This window comes from Oculina patagonica, chromosome 8, assembly GCF_052425735.1.
Source record: "Oculina patagonica isolate OP01 chromosome 8, crgOcupat, whole genome shotgun sequence".
Taxonomy (NCBI): Eukaryota; Metazoa; Cnidaria; class Anthozoa; order Scleractinia; family Oculinidae; genus Oculina; species Oculina patagonica.
The window spans coordinates 7,903,454-7,926,279 of NC_135765.1; the positions used below are offsets into that span (position 1 = coordinate 7,903,454).

The 22,826-nt window shown below is 36.8% G+C and overlaps 4 long non-coding RNA genes across 4 annotated transcripts; all 4 read right to left on the reverse strand.

The window, feature by feature from the left end:
• Positions 1-676: 676 nt before the first annotated feature.
• On the reverse strand, positions 677-1,669 carry LOC144663975 (uncharacterized). The gene is made up of 2 exons (XR_013572709.1): positions 1,427-1,669; positions 677-882 (listed from the first exon to the last, which is right to left on the reverse strand). It is a non-coding gene; the product is annotated as an uncharacterized LOC144663975 (long non-coding RNA).
• A 4,094-nt stretch (positions 1,670-5,763) lies between these two features.
• On the reverse strand, positions 5,764-9,318 carry LOC144664507 (uncharacterized). Its single transcript, XR_013572820.1, has 2 exons — positions 9,076-9,318; positions 5,764-5,965 (listed from the first exon to the last, which is right to left on the reverse strand). It is a non-coding gene; the product is annotated as an uncharacterized LOC144664507 (long non-coding RNA).
• Positions 6,650-8,635, reverse strand: LOC144663679 (uncharacterized). Its single transcript, XR_013572648.1, has 2 exons — positions 8,142-8,635; positions 6,650-7,471 (listed from the first exon to the last, which is right to left on the reverse strand). It is a non-coding gene; the product is annotated as an uncharacterized LOC144663679 (long non-coding RNA).
• A 10,398-nt stretch (positions 9,319-19,716) lies between the features above and the next one.
• Positions 19,717-21,411, reverse strand: LOC144663838 (uncharacterized). Its single transcript, XR_013572680.1, has 2 exons — positions 21,168-21,411; positions 19,717-19,917 (listed from the first exon to the last, which is right to left on the reverse strand). It is a non-coding gene; the product is annotated as an uncharacterized LOC144663838 (long non-coding RNA).
• Between the last annotated feature and the right edge of the window lie 1,415 nt (positions 21,412-22,826).

Here is a 22,826-nt window from a genome sequence, read left to right on the forward strand (position 1 = left end):
CTTTGTTCAATTTCCCGACTAACGAGTGCGCTTTCATGACAAAATTTGACGTTCTTCAATCAGTCAATCCATCAATAAATCAATCAATCAATCAACCAACCAATCAATCAAATTTATCTACCCTCGGAGCTGACGGGAGCTGACTAGGCCCCTAGGAAAAACATATGTTCAACATATGTTCTTCGATATAATCGTACAAATCTTGCCTTCCATCAACAATCCAGGCTATTTCGCTTTAAGATAAATGTCTAAATGTGTGATTAAACGGCGATTAGAAGATTTGGCGTTATACCACATGTTTCACACATGTTTAATTAAAAGTTTAAGTAAAAGTCTAAAAAATTCTGTTATCGTGAAAACCTCTTCCTCATTTTTGAATTAATTCAGTTCGGCGAGTCTAGCTTATGCCCTGAAATTGTTTTCTTAATACGAAAAATAGTTTCTCTGTTGATAAAAAAAAGTGTCCAAACACCTCTGTGCGTTTTTGTTTGCGAACTCGAGGGGCGTTTATAATATTGAATTGCGGGTGTGAAATTTGGCAAAATTGTGACTCCAGCCACGTAAATCGAAATCACAAAATAAAATGGCTTTGACGGAAACAAAGTACATAGGGTTTTTTAATTTGCCCACGGTATTTTTCTGACCGTTACTCTTAAATGAACAAAAAAGACGAGGATACTGATGCAAATATCTTTAATTGAAACTTTCCCAATCTATTTCAAAACAGCTTCTTTAATGTCAGTTCTCTAATTAATTGAACACGTTTTTTTTATAGTGGCATCAGTCAGTTTCTGCGTCAAGCCTTCTTCAAATGGTTTGATCATCTGCGCATTTCAGAGCACGGGCGACTTCACAAATGTTATCTCTTCTGGTGCGAACCATCTGAAAAGAGAAATAGAGCTTGTCATTTAGTATATTAAGAGAAGATTTGAAATAATGTTCAAACAGTCAATTTATATGACTATAAGTAGTCCCAAACTCGTTGCCAACAACATTAGAAAATAAGTGTATTTCCTCTCGCTCCGTTGGCGGCAACAGGTGTCCGTGAAACAAAAATATCGCATTCGCTACTGACAGAACCAAACAATTTATCTAAGAAATAAAAGTGAAATCGGCTGTCGGTATTGCATCGTTTCTGCGAGAGTTGTAAAACAAAACAGAAAACAAACATAAATTTAAGATACTATTGTCGTTATACAAATCGATTTGTTAAGTAGGGCTAAAAGGGCAAACTTGTAGAAATTATTTGCTATGTATTCTTTATCCAGTTGTTCAGTAATTTTGCCGGCTTGTCTTTTGATACTCGTTCAATTTAGTTTACTTTTCACTTCGTGTCAGATAAGCGTTTAAGCGTGTTGTTCAGTTGGCAACAACAACAACAAAAAACTGACGAGAAAGAGCTTATAAAATCTAATCTCTCATTTACCTCTGATCTCTCCTTTAGTTTTTCTTTTTTTCCTGGATATTTTTCGCAGCCCGGTCTCCCCGGGCACTGCAGAATTGGCACGGTAGCTTCTACATCTTGAGTGCAAGCCAAAAACATCACTAAACCTATGAAGCACAGGAAGACCATCGAGAATGAGACCTTATTCATGGCGATGAATAGAACGGATCGGACTCCAGTAATGAACGTGCTGCTCGTAGGCTTTGATGAATTAAATACACTGCGTAATTCGTAAAAACGCTTTTTATAGACAAACGCTGGTTCGCGTGCTCATTACTTTTTTTTATAATTTGCTGCAATGCCAGATAAATTTTCAGATGTTGAGCATTTAAGTTTGACTATGGTTAAAGTGGTTTGTTTTCCGTTAATGGATTTTTTCCTACAAAGATCGAATTATATTGGCGCCTAGAACATCAAAAAGCTGCTGGTATGAAAAAAATAGCAACGGTCGAAATAACGTCACGATTTACTGACAATAAACGTTTAACTGATTTGTCCTTAATTCAGTAGCAAATAAAAGTCAAGTAAACGGTGAAGTGAGGCCTTAAGCTTTATTCTGAGCCTTCGCCGATTCACGGCATTATCAGGAATAAGAAAAAATTCTACCGTGCAGGATATAATGAAGTTGTGGCGCAGGTGACACGAATTTGTAAGTGGGCGTAGTAATGAACAGAAGATAATTAGTTGTGCAAATAATAGAGATAGCAATAAACAATAAATAGTGTGTTCTGATATCACCATCCACAACTTCATTTTGTATCCTGTACTGTAGAATATTAAACAATTATTGGATGAGGTTTTTGTGATATCCGGAAAAATCAAGGTCGAGGTAAGTGTTATCAGGAAGCCGAAGCTGAAAACACTTGCAGAGACCTTGATTATTCCTAATATCACATAAACCGAACTAACAATTGTTTTATTATACATTACTTTTCTGGAAAAGGAAGTAAAGACAAACGATTTCAACCTGTTTCAAGACTTGTGCTAATTCCGACCGGCTGGTCGTCCTACTAAATCGTGGAATAGTTCCTTCCCAATTTTTGTTAGTCATTTTGTGTTTCCGAGACTTTATTGTCAGCAATTTTTGAACTTTGGTCAAACTGTTTCTCGGTTGAAGAAGTGAATCGACGAACTATGAATTTCCTTCGCCGATGTCTGACACATTGCTCTTGGAAATCATGCATTACGCACGCAACCTACAAATTAGTGAATAATCTGCTAGCAGATTATTCACTAATCTGTAGGTTGCGCGGGGTTGCGCGGATTCCCAGAATTAGCTGTAGGCTCTTAGCCAATGAGAAGACAGCTAGGGACTACAATGTATAATAATTTTTTGTATTCCCTGACGACAGTGCCGTGGATCGGCGAAGCTCGGAATAAAGTTACACAAAATACAATAGCTTAAGGTCTCACTTGACCAACGATGCAACGATCGTCTATTTTAGGCAACAATAAAAACTGAAAAAAATGTTTTTAAAACCTGAACATACTCACCGTTGTCAGTATAGCATCAAACTTGGAAAGAAATATGGCATTCTATGTGTCCATTGAGTGTCGCCAGTAGGTTCGCAAGGTATTGCGGTAAACTGTACAGCCGCCACCATTTTGACAGTCGCTCCAGACCTTTAGTTCGAAGACCGCGCACGTTTTCAAAAAATACGACTGTTCTACAGTGTAGTACGCCATGCGAGGCTATTTCAAGTCGGCCAGGCCGTTCATTCACTCACTCACAAATCCAGCACATAGACTAAGCCTGACAAGGCTTAGATTAGGGCGCTATGCATTACGAATACAAACTATGAAAAAGAGGAGCATCAATCCCAGTAGAGGAACGTCATGCTTAGTCTGATATAAAGAAATGCATGGAACACAAACAGCATTTCTTGATGTATTGCCACGGATATACTACCATGAGACGCGAGCTGCATTCCCACATCACTCAAATTTTACACAAATTTGAGTGAGGACTTATTACTGGCAAGGCTCAACCTCGTTCCCTGGGCTTTTCCCTTGGTAATTTGGAACGGGCAATTTACTAAGGGAAAAGCCCTGGGAACAAGGTTGGGCACATTCTCGTCCTCATAGCCCTTCGGTTGTCTTAGCCGGCTTGGCACGAGAAAACGAAGGGCACTGGGGACATAGGATTTTTGAATTAATTCGATTTTTTTCGATTTGCTGTTTGGAACAAAGAATTCCTAAACGGAAGTCGAAAACGTAACGACTCTCTCATACATTCTTTTGAAACGTCATGACTGCATACATGAGTACCGGAAGTCCTATCCTGTGTCTCCAGAGCCCTCCATTTTCTCGTGCCAAGGCCCTGCCGGCTAAGAGAAACGAAAAGGGCTATGGGGACGAGAATGGGTTGGGCAAGGCTGACAATAAAAATACATCAAAAATAATACGTAAATATATTCATTTGGTTTTTCAAAAAAAGAAACGAGATTCTTAACTCACAAACGAAATGAGCATTGTAATTGTTTTTTTAATTAATTGTATAAGAATCTAGCCTGGGTAGCTGACGGTTTTTGTTGGGGTTAACGCGGGCGCGAACAAAGGGGCCTGGATCAATTTACGCTTACCGTACTTATTCGATTAAGCGCCCGACCTCGAATAAGCGCTAAGCTCGAATAAGCGCCTACCCTGAAGGTAGGAAAAGTTAATAAGCGCCCAGCCTCAAATAAGCGTCCACCCCCACCCCACAAAAAACTGAAGTGCACAAGAGGAGTATTGATTATTGAAATTGACTAAGTACTACTAAGAAGACTTCCCTCATGACCGAGTTTTCTTAGTATTTTTTAGAAACTTTCAATGAGCAGTCAAAATTTTGCTTTGTTTTGTTACAAAAATAAACTTACTTTTTGCTTAAAATCGCGAAAATTTAATAAGCGCCCAGCCTCGAATAAGCGCCCACTTCGAAAAAGCGCTCACTCTCAAGGTCCAAAAATTTAATAAGCGCCCAGGGCGCTTAATCGACTGAAATACGGTATTTTGAAACGCACACTTTACCAGCCGTTAGGCTATGACTGATGCTCTTTTTTATGAGAAAACGACTATCAAAATAGAAAATTACTAAGGAAGAATAAACAAGGGATATGTATTCTGCTTTAGAGCTGCTGCTTTGTTCAATTACCTAACTAACTAGTGCGCTTAGGCTTTGGTAGATTGTGCTAGCATAATTTTTGGCATAATTGGAGCTAAAAAGCATAATTTGTGAAACGAGCACTGCCACGGCATAATTAGCAATTTTTAGCACTTTTTGGAGCATAAATTCATAAAATTTAGTAAATATGGTGTACTTTCTACAGAAATAAATTAAATTTAGGTAGTTTGTTCTTGCAATGCGTGTTTTAGCTATACAATTGTGATTGTTAAGTCGTTGGAGGCATTCTACAAACGGTTCAGAGATGCGAGCAGCTAATTTGGACAGCTGACGGCCGTGACAAACTGCCATAAAACACTAATAAATTTACAACAACAGTTTATTTGAAAAACATCACAATTTTGTTGTCGTTATTGCGCACCTCTATGTACAGAATCTACGTCATTTTGTGAGCATAATTTCGGAAATCAGAAGCATAATTTGGGAATTCTGGCATAATTTTTGCATAATTTGGCAAAATTTTGAGCACTGCTAGTAGCATTATATGCCACTTTTAGAGCACAATCTACCAAAGCCTAAGTGCGCTTTTATGACAAAATTTGATGTTCTTCAATCAATCCATCAATCAATCAATCAATCAATCAAATTTATCTACCCTCGGAGCTGACGGGAGCTGACTAGGCCCCTAGCAAAACATATGTTCAACATATGTTCTTCGATATAATCGTAAAAATCTTGCCTTCCATCAACAATCCAGGCTATTTCCCAGGTATGCTTTTAGATAAATGTCTAAATGTGTGATTAAACGGCGTTTAGAAGATTTGGCGTTATACCACATGTTCCACACATTTTTAATTAAAAGTTTAAGTAAAAGTCTAAAAAATTATGTTATCGTGAAAACCTCTTCCTTATTTTTGAATTAATTCAGTTCGGTGAGTCTAGCTTATGCCCTGAAATTGTCTTGTTAATACGAAAAATAGTTTCTCTGTTGATAAAAGAAGTGTCCAAACATCTTTGTACGTTTTTGTTTGCGAACTCGAGGGGCGTTTATAATATTGAATTTTGGATTTGAAATTTGCCAAAATTGTGACTCCAGCCACGCAAATCGAAATCACAAAATAAAATGGCTTTGACGGGAACAAAGTACATAGGGTTTTTAATTTGCCCACGGTATTTTTTTGACAGTCACTCTTAAATAGACAAAAAAAGACGAGGATACTGATTCAAATATCTTTAATTGAAACTTTCCCAATCTATTTCAAAACAGCTTCTTTAATGTCAGTTCTCTAATCGAACACATTTTTTTTATAGTGGCATCAGTCAGTTTCTGCGTCAAGCCTTCTTCAAATGGTTTGATCATCTGCGCATTTCAGAGCACGGGCGACTTCACAAATGTTATCTCTTCTGGTGCGAACCATCTGAAAAGAGAAATAGAGCTTGTCAGTTAGTATATTAAGAGAAGATTTGAAATAATATTCAAACAGTCAATTTATATGACCATAAGTAGTCCCTAGCTCGTTGCAAACATCATTAATAACCGGTATGCAATGCATACTAAGGCGAGGACATTCCAGTAAAGCAAGTCAGTATGTTAAAACTTCCAGACAAAGAACTGAGAATAGACCTTTCGGGCTTCGATTTTTTGTTGTCTTTTTCAGACTGTGACATCACTCTTGAGAATCACTCTTCAAATTCAGAAAAATTCTCTTGGCATTCAGATAGTTAAAAACAAGTTCTCTGGGGAGCATCATGTGATTTTGAAATGGGCAATTTACACTGACAAAGCCAAAAATGTCTATTGAGTGAAAATGCGAGTCCAAAAGATGTGTGATTTACAGCAAGGAGCCCAATTGTGTGACCACTTTTAAATGATTCACATTCTTTCGTGCAAGGAAAATTGTTAGTACATTAAAAGTGGTCACCCTTTTCGGCTCCTCACTGTAAGTCGAAAGTTGAGACACTGAGACATTTGCTATAAAAGGGGGGAAATGGGTTTGTCAGGTAAATAAAATTTTAAAATATAGTACTTTGTTTCCGGTGGTGTTTTTAGTTGTGCATTCCAAGGAAAGGTTAGTTTCTAACCAATGTTACTGTAATTAATAAAAGGCAAATTGTAAGCTGCTTTAATCACAAAATTGACACGATTTAATTCGTACAACTCTAATAAGATGTCTTTTATCACGACTTTTCACAATGGAAGGCAACATATTTTGTAACTTTACTAGACAGCGAGGAAACTTCCACAACTTTGCCAAGAATAAAATGTCTTGAAATAATGTATCTAGATTGCCTCTTGTTTAAATGTGGCTTAAAGTTGTCTGCACTCACTGTACAATCTGTAATGTAAATTTTGTGCAGTAAGTCCAAAAACTTAATATCATTTAGAGGTAAAACACGCAGTGCAAGGAAGTACAAGTTTCCAGGAAGTAAAGTTGATATAGCATCTTGATTTACTCTTGTTAAATTTAAATGGGGCTGAAAGTTGTTTGCACTTTCTGTACAATTTGTGATGCAAGTAAGTCCAACAGTACATGCGGAGTCTAGGAAGTAGAGTTGATACAGTGGTTTGCCAGTAATGAATTTGAATTGAAGGATCTTTCAGTAGCAAATCCAGAGATATTTTACACAGTTTATTTTTTTTACTTAGGTGTTATTGCTACATGGTTTTCGCTGTGTTTTGTTTAAATATATCTGCCATTCATAGTGAGGATTGGGCTTTCTATATATTGCATAGAGGCAGAATAGAGGCCAATAACCAGTTCCAGTCAAAGCAGTTCCAATGCAATAGCCACATTCACACATTCACGCTGCTTCTTGACAAAGTGCAGATTAAACAGATTGAAGCAATTAGGACAAAACACAGCTGTCAGTGGATTCTTTGAAAACTGTATTTTGGATGTTTTCTGTTGTTTTTTAATTCTGTTCTGTAAACATAATAAAAGAAAAAATCAATTGTTAAAAATTTAATAATTGTTTTATACATATTTGTTTAGACACTAAGACTGATTAACTACAACAATTTATTGCAACATAAGTAGCTACTTAAATTTTTCTTTTTTCTGAAACACATCTTTCTACATGTACACTATGCTTCTTAAATCATTTACTAGTTATTATGGTCTACAAAAATGTATATACTCTTTTTTGGTTGCTATTAAACCACCTACCTTTAAGGTCACTTTAGTGTGTCTTGAGAACACCAGTTTGGACTCTATAAATAAATGTAAATGTATAAATGTATAAATGTGATCAATTGTAGTTCTGTTATCAGTGGTAAAGCCTGAAATAAGTTTGTTTGTATCCATATTTTACAATCACTTATTTATATTTACTGCTGCTTTGCACACCATTATTAAAATCAATGTTGAAATCTGACCTAGTAGTATACGAAAACGTTCTGTTGACAGAAGGGATCGCGAATGAAGCTCTCTCAATGCTTAGTAATCTATAAATTCCAGCAAATTAAATTTAACAACATCTAGCAGATATTTAGCCTTTTAAAATCGTTATTTCGATTCCATAAATACTTTGTCCATTATGTTAGTCAATAAAGTACATGTACAAGCAAACTGATATAAATTTTTGATAGCTCACCTCAGCAGTTGTGGCAATACATTCTTCTGCACTTCTCCTCTTCAGTTAAAGCTCAGGTTACAATGTCGCCAGTAGTTCAGATCACAAATATATCAATCCTGATGTTTCATTAGCCGTGCTTATATTGCTTTCAATGCTTCCAGTTCAACTTCAGTCTTGAAAGGCAAAGGTCTGCCGAAACAACACTCGCCAGCTGACTCCCAGCTCGTAAACCACAATTTAGTTCGGTGTGTCGATAAGGTTTTTGTGTACTATGATATCTCAATATGTTTGTAAGTGAGCGTAAAAAAAATTTAAGCTACTAATCTTACTTCGAGTCAAGGCTTCTGGCTGTGAAAAAGTCTCGAATAACCAAGATGGCGGAGGAAAACAAATCTCAAGCCATATTCTTAGTTACCAATCCCCCTCGGTTCGAATCATCACATCGCCCGTTGTAAACCCAACCGATTTATCGCTCCATAACATAAGGCTCGAGACTAACGTCCTCGCCTAAAAATGAAGTGTATTTCCTCTCACTCCATTTTGCGGCAAAAGGTGACAAATTAAACAAAAATATCGTCTTTAATACTAGAACAGAACCAACAACTTATCTAAGAAATAAAAGGGAAATCGGCTGTCGGTATTGCATTGTTTCCGCGAGAATTGCAAAACAAAACAAAAAGCAACAGCGTAAATTTAAGATACTATTTTAGCTACAAATCGATTTGTTAAGCAGGGATAACAGAGGCAACTTTGCAGAAATTGATTGCTATGTTTTCTTTATCCAGTTTCTACTTTTTGTTCAGTAATTTTGCTTGTCTTTCGAAACTCGTTCAATTTAGTTTACTTTTCACTTCCTGTCAGACAAGCGTTTAAATTGCATCAATCGTGTTGTTCAGTTGGCAACAATAAAAACTGACGAGAAAGAGCTTATAAAATCTAATTTTTCATTTACCTCTGATCTCCTCTTTAATATGTTTTCTTTCCCTATATAGTTAGGACAGTCCTTTCTCCACGGGCACGGCGGAATTGCCGCGGCAGCTTCTACATCTTGACTGCAAGCCAACAACATCACTAAACCAACGAAGAACAGGCATAGTATCGAGAATGAGACCTTATTCATCGCGAAGAATAGAACGGATCGGACTCCAGTAATGAACGTGCTGCTCGTGGGCTTTGATGAATTAAATAAACTGTGTAATTTGTAAAAACGCTTTTTATAGATAAACGCTTGTTCGTGTCCTCATTAATATTTTATAATTTGGTGCAATGACAGATGCGTTTTCAGGTGTAAAGAAATTAAGTTTGACTAAGGTTGAAGTGGTATATTTTCCGTTAATGGTTTTTTTTTTACTAAAAACATCGAATTATATAGGCACTTAGAACATCAAAATTTCAGTACATCTGCTGCTATATGGAAAAAAAATAAAACAAAAAATAGCAAAACTAACGGTCGAAATATAACGTCACAATTTATTGACAATAAACGTTTGAATTTGTCCTTCATTAGCATCTTCAATTATGTCGAGTAAATGGTGAAGTGAGGCCTTAAGCTACTATATTTCATATTACTACGGTATCATCAGGGAATAAAAAAAAAGAATTCCATAGTACAGGAAGAGGGGGCGGTTCGAGGCGGTATAAATGAACAGTAGATAATTAGCTGTGCAAATAAACAATAAATAATGTGTTCTGATATCACTAACGTCACAACTTCATTTTGTATCTCGAAGTGTAGAATATTTCCTTATTCTCTGATGATGCCGTTAATCGCCGAAAGCTCGGAATAAAGTTGACACAAAATACAATAGCTTAAGGCCTCACTTTATCATTTACTCGTGTATTGACAAGGTATAATGTCATTTGGGGATTTTCGGTTGATAAGCACATTATCATTAGAAGGAGAATCCAGGAGAATTTCCACAAGTATTCTCCAATCTGCTGATTTATGTTCGTTTCTTTATAGGGAAACATATCTAAAAGGCATAATAAATGATTGGTATCGCCTCCAATCTCCACTGTACAGAAAAAGATGAAGACTGGCACATGAACCCATGTTTAAGCATAGCGAAATACCAAAGTGTTTTGAGGTTTTCGTGCCCTGAAAAATAATAGGTTAATATAAAACGAAACAAACATGTTCAGAACATTTCAAACCTAGGATAAAAAAAATGTTGTTAGGATAGGGTTAACCTCAAAAAACGTATATGGCACACGTTTCCGTTCAGATGATAGTTAAAATGTATAATTTCAAAGAGACGAATATCTCATGATCAGTATTTTAGATTCTGTTGTGATACGGATTTACAAGAAAGCGTATGAGCAGCAAACTTGAGAACATTTTCTGCTTAAAAATTGTCCTCAGAGGATAAAGTATCCGTTGGAACTCCTAAAATACGTTAAGGCAAGCCTAAAAGTGGAGCTCCCCAGTTAGTTTTTTAATGGCATTTATTCAATTCTGAATACGAGATGATACCATTTAAAGTTTTGTTTATGAAAGAGATGCTGGCTACGCAACGTTGTCGTGTCTATTTTTATTCTGTTCTAAGGTTAAGAATATATATATATGTCTGAATTTATCAAAACCGGGTCACGACCAAAAAGCCTGGTCTGCACTTTTTCCAGCAAAAGCACCGTCCTTGTCAATCAATCAATCAAAAGCAAACTGTCACTTGTTAGCATGCACACCAACCTTGCTTGTGTGTGAAAGCCTCATGGCAGCTTCTCAACCCTGCACGCAGCCGCCACCTGGAAGTTCAAAGACGATTTCAGCCCCAAAATCCCACTTTTGGAAAGTGACCAAACCCTGACTAGGACCACCCCCCCCCCCCAGCAATCCCACAAATCAATGACTGACCCTGGTCTCCCTTGGGCTGTTAGGTCATTGACTAAGCTACCCAGCACAGGCTCCGGTGACGGAGCCCCCCCTCAATTTTTATGCGTGCGGCTGGCTTGAAGGCCGACTGTCGTCGGCCTTCTAGCAGGGCTCGCGGAGTCCAAAATTTGTCCAATCAGTGTAGAATTTCAAGCCCACAAATCAATGACTGACCCTGGTCTCCCTTGGGCTGTTAGGTCATTCACTAAGCTACCCAGCACAGGCTCCGGTGACGGAGCCCCCCCCCCCTCAATTTTTACGCGTGCGGCTGGCTTGAAGGCCGACTGTCGTCGGCCTTCAAGCATGGCTCGCGGAGTCCAAAATTTGTCTAATCAGTGTAGAATTTCATGGTGTAGTTAGCTGTGACTGACAAAAGATGGCTGCTTAGATAACCAAAGTAGTCACTTGGATAGTTAGCTAGTCCTAACCGTATTTCTTCCCTCTCCTGCTAAATAGCAGATTAAAGAACTTTCCACTCAGGAAAAGCAAAATATAACTGTTGTGGTTTAACTTTGTCTTTGGCTTAATATTTTTCAAACCAGTTTGATTTCTATTTCCCTTTGTTTCACATTGTGATAATGAATGTAAGACAATGAAAATTTAAAATCAAACTGGTTTGAAAAAATTTAAACCAAAGATAAAATTAACATAAAAACCACAACAAAACCATGCCAAATTCTGACCCTATTTTGATAAATTCAGACATATATCTACCTTGATTTGATAAAAGGTGGCTATCGGGCTGTTAAGGAATGTATGGGGTTTCATTTTTTGTTTTTGTTTTTTTTGTTTGAGAATACGGAGAATTGTTCGGCTTTCTTCCAATGAAATGTCGCCCTGTCTAATGTAGTGAATGCAATCTTACTTTTTTTTCTCCCTCCCTGTCTCCCCCCCCCGTCTCCCTCCCCCTAGAATTACTTGTGGTTAGTCTAGCCCAGTCTCTAACTCCAACCCCTCTCTTTCATTTGAATTCTAGTTGCGCGCGCTAACTAGTTGAACAGTTGTGATCTATAGCTTTCCATTCTGCTGTCTAAAAGAAGTTTGCCGGAGGACATCATTAAGTCCCGTGAAGGTGAAAGTCTTACGATTTGCAAGTTGTGCGTCGGCTGTTATCGTACCTCAAACCGAGCTTTAGGCGGTTAAACACAGATAACCGGTCGGCTCGTTTTGCCAGGTACAGATAATGTTGAGCTTGCTTTAGACAGCAAAGGTCTTTAGCCACATCAATTAGGACTCGGAACTAGACTATACGGGCTGATTTGAAGGCGGTCATAACGATATTTGGCTTGAACTTTACCGTGGCTAAAGACTTAGTTTTTTACTGTTGAAGTTTGGGAAGCGGGCGTTACGCGCTCGACCACATTCAAATACATCCGGGACATTGTCGGTTATTTCTAAAAGAAACATGTCGGATTGGATAGCCAAGGAATCGCTTCAAGCGCTGATGTGAGTACATAGTTTTCTTTTTCCCTCAATTTTAGGCGTTCTCCGCCTAGCTAACACTCATAGTTCATAGTTCTCTGTGATTCGCTAGTGGGAGGCGATGCGATCGTGTGCATTTCCGGCCGCGACAATGGAGTTGACAATTGAGATAACACATGCCCGCTTCCTCAGATATTTCGCCTGATTTTGCTTAAAGTTGAATCGAATGTCGATGTAGAATGCTTTAGTTCAGTTTATTTGAGACGTGCATGCTTTAAGAACGCTACAGTTCAGCTCTCCGCCGAGTGTTTTCTTATGTCTATCTTGGTATTAATTTTGACTCACATTTCAAGTTGTAAACACTCTTAATTAAATTGATAGAATTCTTGATTTAAACAAAATGCCATATATGCAGTCTTTTTGGTTAAAAAACACATAAACTAGAGTACCTTACGTTAAACTTGAGCTAAAATTAGCCCTCATTCAGCGTTCGTTACAGAAATAGGGCTTCAGAACTACGGTGTCATGTCAAATTTCGGGAGACACCTTTTATCAAATCAAGTTAGATATATTCGTCAAATTTCCGAAAGTTTTTCGCCGATAAATCCAGTCATTGAAGCTCTAAAACTTCAATATAGCGTTTGCTTTTAAATTTCACGTTTCTAGCATCAATTACTGCCTCGTTCCCAGGCGCCGATTGGCCGGACGTTGAGGCGGTAAGGCGGGAAAACAGGGAGCGCGGAGGCTGATGGTTAGGGAGCGAGCCGCGGAGCGCCTGGCAGATCTTGCATTCAATATGGCGGACCAAATTATCATCAACCCTGAAAAGTGTATTATAAACAGCGAAAGAGCTGTCTATTTAGCATTTTTACAGCACAGAGTGCCTTCGGCACATTTTTCCTGAAAAATATTTTTTATTAAGAAGACGGACTTCACAAAATAAATGGCTTTGACGGAAACAAAGTACATACGGTTTTTTAATTTGCCCACGGTTTTTTCTGACAGTCACTCTTAAATAGACAAAAAAGACGAGGATACTGACACAGATTTCTTTAATTGAAACTTTCCCTATCTATTTTAAAAAGCTTCTTTAATGTCAGTTCTCTAATTGAACACGTTTTGTTAGAGTGGTATCAGTCAGTTTCTGCGTCAAGCCGTCTTCAAATGGTTTGATCATCTGCACATTTCAGAGCACGGGCGACTTCACAAATGTTATCTCTTCTGGTGCGAACCATCTGAAAAAAGAAATAGAGCTTCTCAGTTAGCATATTAAGAGAAGATTTGAAATAATGTTCAAAAAGTCAATTTATATGACCACAAGTAGTCCCTAGCTTGTTTCAAACTTCGTTAAAAATAAGGTGTATTTCCTCTCACTCCATTTGCGCCAAAAGGTGACAAATAAAAATATCGTCTTTACTAAAACAGAACCGAACAATTTATAAAGTTAAATCGAACGTCGGTATTGCATCTTTTCTGAGAGAATTGTAAAACAAAACAAAGCAAAACAAACAACAAACAGAAATTTAAGATACTATTGTCGCTACACATCGATTTGTTAAGTAGGGCTAAAAGAGCAAACTTGCAGAAATTAATTACTATGTTTTCTTTATCCAGTTTCTATGTTTTGTTCAGTAATTTTGCTTGTCTTTCGATACTCGTTCAATTTAGTTTACTTTTCACTTCCTGTCAGATAAGCGTTTAAATTGCATCAATCGTGTTGTTCAGTTGGCAACAACAACAACAACAAAAAAAACTGACGAGAGAGAGCTTATAAAATCTAATCTTTCATTTACCTCTGATCTCTCCTTTAGTTTTTCTTTTTTCCCTGGATTTTTTTTGCAGTTCTGTCTAACCGGGCACTGCGGAATTGGCATGGTAGCTTCTACATCTTGAGTGCAAGCCAACAACATCACTGAAACAATGAAAAACAGGAAGACCATCGAGAATGAGACCTTATTCATCGCGATGAATAAATCGGATCGGACTTCAGTAATGAACGTGCTGCTCGTGAGCTTTGAAGAATTAAATGCACTGCGTAATTTTTAAAAACGCTTTTTAAAGGTAAACGCTGGTCCGCGTGCTCATTATTTTTTTTATAATTTGTTGCAATGCCAGATGAGTTTTCAAGTGTTGAGCATTTGAAGGAACATGGTCACGATATTTTAAGTCATTTTCCTGAAACCTCAAAATAATAGTTGTGTAATGTAGGAAAACAACAAAGGAGTAAACGAAACGCGAAAATAACCAAGGATGGTTTCGACTGACGAAGATTGAGATAGATTACGAACGACAAGCGTTGTCCGTGACTGAGCTCCTTTACGTTTGACTAAGATTGAAGTGCTATGTTTTCCGTTAATGGATTTTCACTACAACGATCGAATTATATTGGCGCCTAGAACATCAAAAAGCTGCTGGTATGAAAAAATAGCAAAACTAACGGTCGAAATAACGTCACGTTTTACTGACAATAAACGTTTAAATTTGTCCTTAATTCAGTAGCAAATAAAAGTCAAGTGAACGGTGAAGTGAGGCCTTAAGCTTTATTCTGAGCTTTCGTTGATCCACGGCATTATCAGGAACAAGAAAAAATTCTATTGTGCAGGATATAAAATGAAGTTGTGGCGCAGGTGACACGAATCAATAAGTGGGCGTGGTAATGAGCAGAAGATAATTAGTTGTGCAAACAATGGCGATATCATTTTAAGCAAATGAAAGATCATCGCAGTAATGTACTCAACTTAAGCAGTTGAGAAAAGCAAGCCTGAAAAAAAAAACAGGCTTGGGAATCGAACCCATGACCTCTGCGATACTGGTGAAGCGCTCTAATTATAACCAACTAAGCTATCAAGCCAGCTGGGAGCTGGTCACTTGTGAGTTCGTAATATACCCGTGGATGGAGAAGATATGAAATGAATATATGAAATTCATATATTTGTAATGCGGATATACATTAAACAATAATGGCGATATCAATAAACAATAAATAATGTGTTCTGATATCACCTACGCCACGACTTAACTTTGTATCCTGTACTGTAGAATATTTTCTTATTCTTTGATTACAGTGCCGTAGATCGACGAAATCTTGGAATAAAAACAACACAAAATACAATAGCTTAGGCCTGCTTACTTCACCGTTAAGTCGTAGGTATTGACAATGTATAATGTCAGTCAAAGATTTTCGGTTGATAAGCACATTACTATTAGAAGGAGAACTTTGAAATCTCCGTTTCAAGTTCGATCCTTTAAAGGGAAACATATACATTCATATGAGGGAATAATAAAAGAATTGGTATGGCCTCCAATCCACTATGGGGAAAAAAGATGACGACTTGTGCATTCACCCATGCGCAAGCAAAACGAATGCTAAAGTGTTTTGAGGTTTTCGTGTCCGAAGTATAATGTGCAAATATAAAAACGTACGTTAATGTTCAGAAAATTTCAAACCTGGCGTAAACTATGTTGTTAGTACAACCTCTAAATGCATGGCAGACGTTTTTTGTTCAAATGATCGATAAAATGTAATTAAAGAGTGAAATATCTCATGATCAGTATTTTAGATTTTGTTCTGATACGGATTTATTACAAGCCATCAGTTTCTGCTATAAAAGGTCTTCAAAGGATATAGTACGGTTATAGAAACGATTACTTAACACAGATTTCGCATCTACACGATATAAATGGAAATGGAGCCGGATGTAAAGCAGTTTAATGCAGTTTTTAGTGTGTACGAGAATTTGTATATTGGCAGTGTTTAATTTGCTAATGTGATGCTCCCTATAATGGCGTTCAGTCTTGTTTAGAAGCGGTTTGGTTTGGTTAAAGGATATCACTTAGTTGGAAAAAATTCTGATTTTTTCTGCTCAATACTTTCTAGAATTCTGTTGCAGATAACTAAATGCATTTCCTTCGTTTCTTGTAAGAATGTGTGCTAAAATCAAAGCTCTGAACTCATGTAACTCGTAATACTGATACCACCAAAAATGTTTTGGCGTAGCTAGTAGGCTTCAACACACTCTCTTTAAACCAAAAAATGCAAACGAGGTAAAATTAAACAGTTACATAATAAATCTCTTAAACTCTGCTTTTCAGTTTGTACTCCCGCAGAGTCTGTACACACAGGTTGGAGCGCGGGCGTACTCTGAGGTCAGAGCCAAAACTTTTCGCTTCGATAGGTTACCAATATTTCATACCCATGGTACTCCCCTTTTATGAACTTATGAAATATTTAGACCAGTAGGGTGTCGGAATGGCGAAGAGAAATATCCAGGCTAAGCATGAGGTTCAGTGTTTCGTCTGTGAAGTTTGCTTTGAGAGTTGAGTATCATCTTTATTAATGTCTAAAAAAGTTATTAAACGGAGATTGAGGAAATTTGAAATTATACCGCTTGTTAAATTAAGCCATAGAAAATGGCTATCAAAAAAATGTATTTGTTATCATTAAAACCTTTTCCTTATTTTTGAATAAATTCAGTTCGATTAGTCTCGCTAATGCCCTGAAATTATCTTCCAGTGAACTAAAATTAGTTTTTCTGTTGATAAAAATTGTCAAAACATTTCTTTGCGTTTTTTGTTGGCGAACGGAAGGAGTATTTATAATAGCAAATTTGGCAAATTTGTGACTCTGAGCACGCATTTTTTGTTTTTCACAGAATAAAATGGCTTTCGGCGGAATCAAACTACTGATCAGGTTTCTTGTCTACGGTTTTTTCTGACCGTTGCTTTTAAACAGAAAAAGACGTACGAGAATGCTGATGTAAATTTATTAATTTGAAAATTTCCCTATCTATTTCAAAATAGCTTCTTTAATGTCAAGTCTTTAATTGAACACGTTTTATTATAGTGGCATCAGTCAGTTTCCGCGTCAAGCCGTCTTCAAATATTTTTGATCATCTGCACAGTTCAGAGCACGGGCGACTCTCTTCTGGAGCGAACCATCTGAAAAGAGAAATAGAGCTTGAGTTAGTATATTAAAACAAGATTTGAAATAATGTTCAAACAGAAAAATTGTTTTCAAAAGAATTGCATTTCCTCTCACTCCAATGATGGCAACAAGTGACCGAATGACAAAAATATCGGCTACGCTAGAACAGAGCCAAACGATTTATCTAAGAAAAAAATCAAATCGGCTGTCGGTATTGCATTGTTTTCGCAAGACGTAAAAAAAAGAAGAAAAAGAGAATATCAGCAATTTAAGATACTACATGTATATCCCTGCATATTGATTGTTAAGTAGGGATAATACATAGAGTAACTTGGCAGAGATCAGTTGATATGTTTTGTGTATCCAGCTTCTAGTTCCTTTTTAAGTTTTGCTCTTCCTTTAATTGTTGTCAACTTAGTTTACTCTTCAATTCATGTCTGCTTGAAAGAAGTATTAAAAATAACATCTATCCTGTTATTAAGACAACGAAAAAAAAACTGATGAGAAAATACTTTTAAAACCCGATAGATCATTTACCTCTAGTCCCCGCTTTAGTATTTTAGTATTAGGGAAATTTCCCTGGATAGTTAGGGAAATCTGGTCTATACGGGCACTTCAAAACTGGCATAGTAGCTTCTACATCTTGAATACAAGCACAAAAAAACCGTCGAAATCGAGACCTTATTCATGGCGATGAATAGAACGGATCGGACTCCAGTAATGAACGTGCTGCTCGTGGGCCTTGATGAATTAAATGCACTGCGTAAGTTGTAAAAACGCGTTTTATAGATAAACACTGGCTCGCGTCTTCATTATTATTTTTTTTAATTCGGTGCAATGGCGGATGCGTTCTTAGGTGCAAATAATTTAAGTTTGAGTAAGGTTGAAGTGGTATGTTATCCGTTAATGGATTTTTGAGAATGAATATTCCTGTTTATGTATGGACTCAATTCAAATTCAATAATCTTTATTTAAACACGGTAAAAATCATCAGGACTTAAAATACTACATAATACTTATTTAAAATTACTTAATACCTATTTTACATAATAAATTTAAATTACATTAGTCGTCTACGATGAATTAATTAGTTATAATAAAAGAAATGCCTGCTTTCCATGAATGCCGTGTGATGTTAATATTTACATTGATTCTAGCCAAAAACGAAACTGCTGCAGCCGGATTTAAAGCTAGTGAGAGTTTGTGCTTGCCGAAGGTCGACAGGTAAACTGTTCCACAGCACCGCACCTCTATAGCTAAAACTGTTTTTAAGAAAATTTGTGCGGGGGAGCGGAACAGTTAGTTTACCCGTGGACCCTCTCAGTGAATAGGTACACGTATCGCTTCTATTAGAAAACATTGTCCTAAGGTAGTCAGGTGCAAGACCATTGAGTGATTTATAGACCATGACGGCTGTTTTAAATTTAAATTGGACATCGAGTTTATTCCAGCCAAGTCTTGCAATAAGATCATCAGCATTGGCATCGTAGGAAGAAGAGGTCAAGATACGCGCAGCACGGTTTTGCAGTTTTTGTAGTTTACTTGCCAGAGTTTTACTGCAATTCCCCCAAACGACACTACAATAATCAAAATGGGGTTGTACTAATTGTAGTTGTAGTTGGGTTGTAGTAATTTGTGCAAATGGGGTTCCTTTACTCTCGTCCCGCCAAGAAAAAAATGACATTCCTCCGATCGGGTTATACATTTGTACCCCCCTTCTCTCCTCCCCAGGAGTCTGTACAGACGGACGGGCGCGCGGGCGTACCCTGAGGTCATAGCGAAAACTTCTCGCTTCGATGATTTACCAATATTTCATACCCATGGGGCTCCCCTTTTATGAACTTACGAAATATTTAGACCAGTGTGTCGGAATGGCGAAGAGAAATATCCCTGTTAAGCTCGACTGGTGTGTTTCGTCTGTAAAGTTTACTTTGAGAGTTGAGTGCCATCTTTATTAATGTTTCAATTTGTTATTAAACGGAGATTGACAAAATTTGGAATTATACCGCTTGTTAAATTATGCCGTAGAAAATGGCTAACAAATTAAAGTTTATGTTATCATGAAAACCTTTTCAGCCTTATTTTTGAATAAATTCAATTCCATTAGTCTCGCTAGTCCTCTGAAATTATCTTCCAGTGTACTAAAATTAGTTTTTCTGTTGATAAAAATCATCCAAACATTTCTCTGCGTTTTTTGTTAGCTAACGGAAGCAGTATTTATAAAAGCGAATTTGGCAAATTTGTGACTCTAACTACGCATTTTTTTCGCAGAATAAAATGGCTTTCGGCGGAATCAAACTTCATCTGATTCAGGTTTCTTGTCTACGGTTTCTTCTGACCGTTTCTTTTCAAACAGAAAAAACGACGGACGCGAATACTGATGTAAATTTATTTAATTGAAAATTTCCATATCCATTTCAAAATAGCGTCTTTCATGTCAGTTCTCTAATTAAACACGTTTCCTATAATGACATCAGTCAGTTTCTGCGTCAAGCGGTCTTCAAATATTTTTGATCATCTACACACTTCAGAGCACGGGCGACTTCACAAATATTTTCTCTTCTGGTGCGAACCATCTGAAAACAGAAAAACAGCTTTAGTTAATATATTAAAGGGACTATATCACGGATTTTAACAGATGTTTTTATATTTGTGTCGTAGGAAGCCTAAAAATTATGGTACATTTAAATGAACATTTGCTATAATAGAGCCCTGAAACTGCTCTGGTGGAAATAAGTTGTAACTTGAAAAAGTGAGGCTAACGTTTTCAAGTTGTTTCCGCGCACCTTAAAAAAATCTATATTTATAGCTGAAGTTTGATTTCTATCCCCAAATTAAGGTTATATCTTCCTTTAGATGTTCAAAGATGATGTTTTCTTATGATGCGTAACTTTGCCCACCACTTATTTGCAGTTTAGACCAAAAATCTGCGGAATCCCCGTGACATAGTCCCTTTAGGAGAAGATTTAAAATAATGTTCACACAGAAAATTTATTTTCAAAAGAAGTGCATTTTCTCTCACTCCATTGGCGGAAACAGGTGGCAAATAACAAAGATATCGGCTTCGCTAGAATAAAACCAAATATTTTTTCAAAGAAAAAAAAAGGATCACATCGGCTGTCGATATTGATTAGTTCCGCAAGACTTGTGAAAGAAAAAGAAGAAAAAGAAATTATCAGAAATTTAAAATATCATTTCCCTGCAAATTGATTGTTAAGTAGAGATAATAGAGTAACTTTGTAGAGATCAGTTAATATGTGTTGTGTGTATCCAATTTATATTTGTTATTTAAGTTTTGCTGTTCCTTTAAAGTTTTTCAATTTATTTTTTCAATTCATGGCTGCTATAAAGGGACTATAAAACAGATTTAACCAGATTTTTGAACAGCCAGAATTTTATATTTTTGGGGAAACTTATATTTATAGTCCATTTTCATTAAAAAATTTGCTATATTAGAGCACTGAAACTGTAAACGAGCGTCTTTGGCTGCGGATGGCTCGGATGGATATGGATTACAACTTGAAAAAGTAAGGCTTACTTTTTTAAGTTGTTTTCGCGCATCTCCCAAAAATCGATATTTATAGCCGTAGCTTGATTTCTTTCCACAATTAATTTATGTCTTCCTTTAGATAGTCAAAGATAATGTTTTTTATGGGTTAAGCTGCCTAATTTCAAAACAGTTTAGACCAAAAATCTGCGAAATCCCAGTGACATAGCTCCTTTAACAGTAGTATTTAAAACAACATCGATCCTGCTATTCAGGCAACATATTAAAACTGACAAAGTGCTTATAAAATAAACTTGCACGAGTGTTCATTTAAAATACCTCCGATCTCCACTTTGGTATAGTTCTTTTCCCTGGATAGTCAGGGCAGTCCGGTCTATACGGGCAGGGTAGAAGTGACATCGTAGCTTCTACATCTTGAGAACAGGTCAACAGTAACACTAAAACAACGAAGAACAGGCACAGCATCGAGAATGAGACCTTATTCATGGCGAAGAACAGAACGGATCGGACTCCAGCTATGAACGTGCTGCTTGTGGGCTTTGATGAATTAAATACAGTGCGTAATTTGTAAAACGCGTTTTATAGATAAACGCTGTTTAGCGTCCCAATTGACTTTGTATGTGATTAGCTGCAATGACAGCCGAGTTTTTTCTTATGTAAAACATTTAGGTTTGATTAAAGTTTTAGTGGGATGTTTTCCGTTAATTCATTTATTTATCACTGCAAAAAGGGATCATAGACGCCTAAACACTTAAAATTTTCAGCTGCTGGGCTTTTTCCTTTTCTTTTCTTTATGGTAAACTGGGCACTTGCGAAACAATAAATATGACTTTTTCTGATGCAAAACATTTAGGATTGATTGAAGTTGAAATGGGATGATGTTTTCCGTTAATGGATTTTTTTTATTACTTACAAGAGCGGATTATAGGCGCCTAAAACATCTAAATTAACAGCTGATGCTGAAACAATGTGATTACGGCGTCCTCGCGTTTCTTTGATGTTTTCGAAAGAGAATTTATAGTGGTCAATTAAAGACGCAATTGCAGAGAAAATAGAGATAGCGTCAAAATGTGAAGTTTTTTTTTTAACAGTGAGAAAATCATTGAAAAGAAATGTAGTGAAATTTGTTCTACATTTACGTGTAGCCCAGTTGACACTATACTACATACCGACAGAAATTCAACGCCTCTACCAAGGGAAAGTGAAGAAAAAGCTAAACAGATGTCTAGCTTACGCAGCTATTTTACGCATACTATATGTAATGAGTAGCTTCGACCTACTGAGTGCCAATATGATAAGAATGAAATGGAAAGAAATACTGACGCTTCCTCTCTACGAACTACTCGTGGTGTAAATATTCCACACTTCAAGAAACCGCCCACAGAGGTTATCTGGTATTTAAAATTAAAAAGGACTTAAAAATAGCAAATCCGTCTTGTTTTATGCATTGGAACGGCTAGTTCAGGTTTCTACTAGAACAATTGTGTATTACTCTCTTTGCGTGATAGATGACTCGAACGTACGTTCTTATCATATCACGAGATTATAGAGATCACGAGCTGATAATCTATTTCTTTTTCCTGTTAAATAAATAATCAATGATGGCTCAGCCAATCGAACGAAGTGTTACACAATATACTGTGACTGTAAACTAATTGACAACTATCAAACAATGCATGCAGGACGCTCGTGTTGTTTGCACCTGTAAATTTACAAAATGAAAACTTCGATGTGTAGGCGCTTTTTTGTCACGTTTCGTTATTTCATGAAAGACCGAACATTGATATCCTCTTAAACTTTAATCAAACCCTTTCCTGCTTCCCAAAAACTAATACATCAAGACAGCTATTTATACACCAAACGGAGACAAATCGACATTTTTTTAGGAGATCGATTTGTGAAATGTATTTTATTCATCAGTGTCCATTTGCAGTAAATTAATTCATCACTCGTCTTTGACCGGTTGTTTCTGTTCAT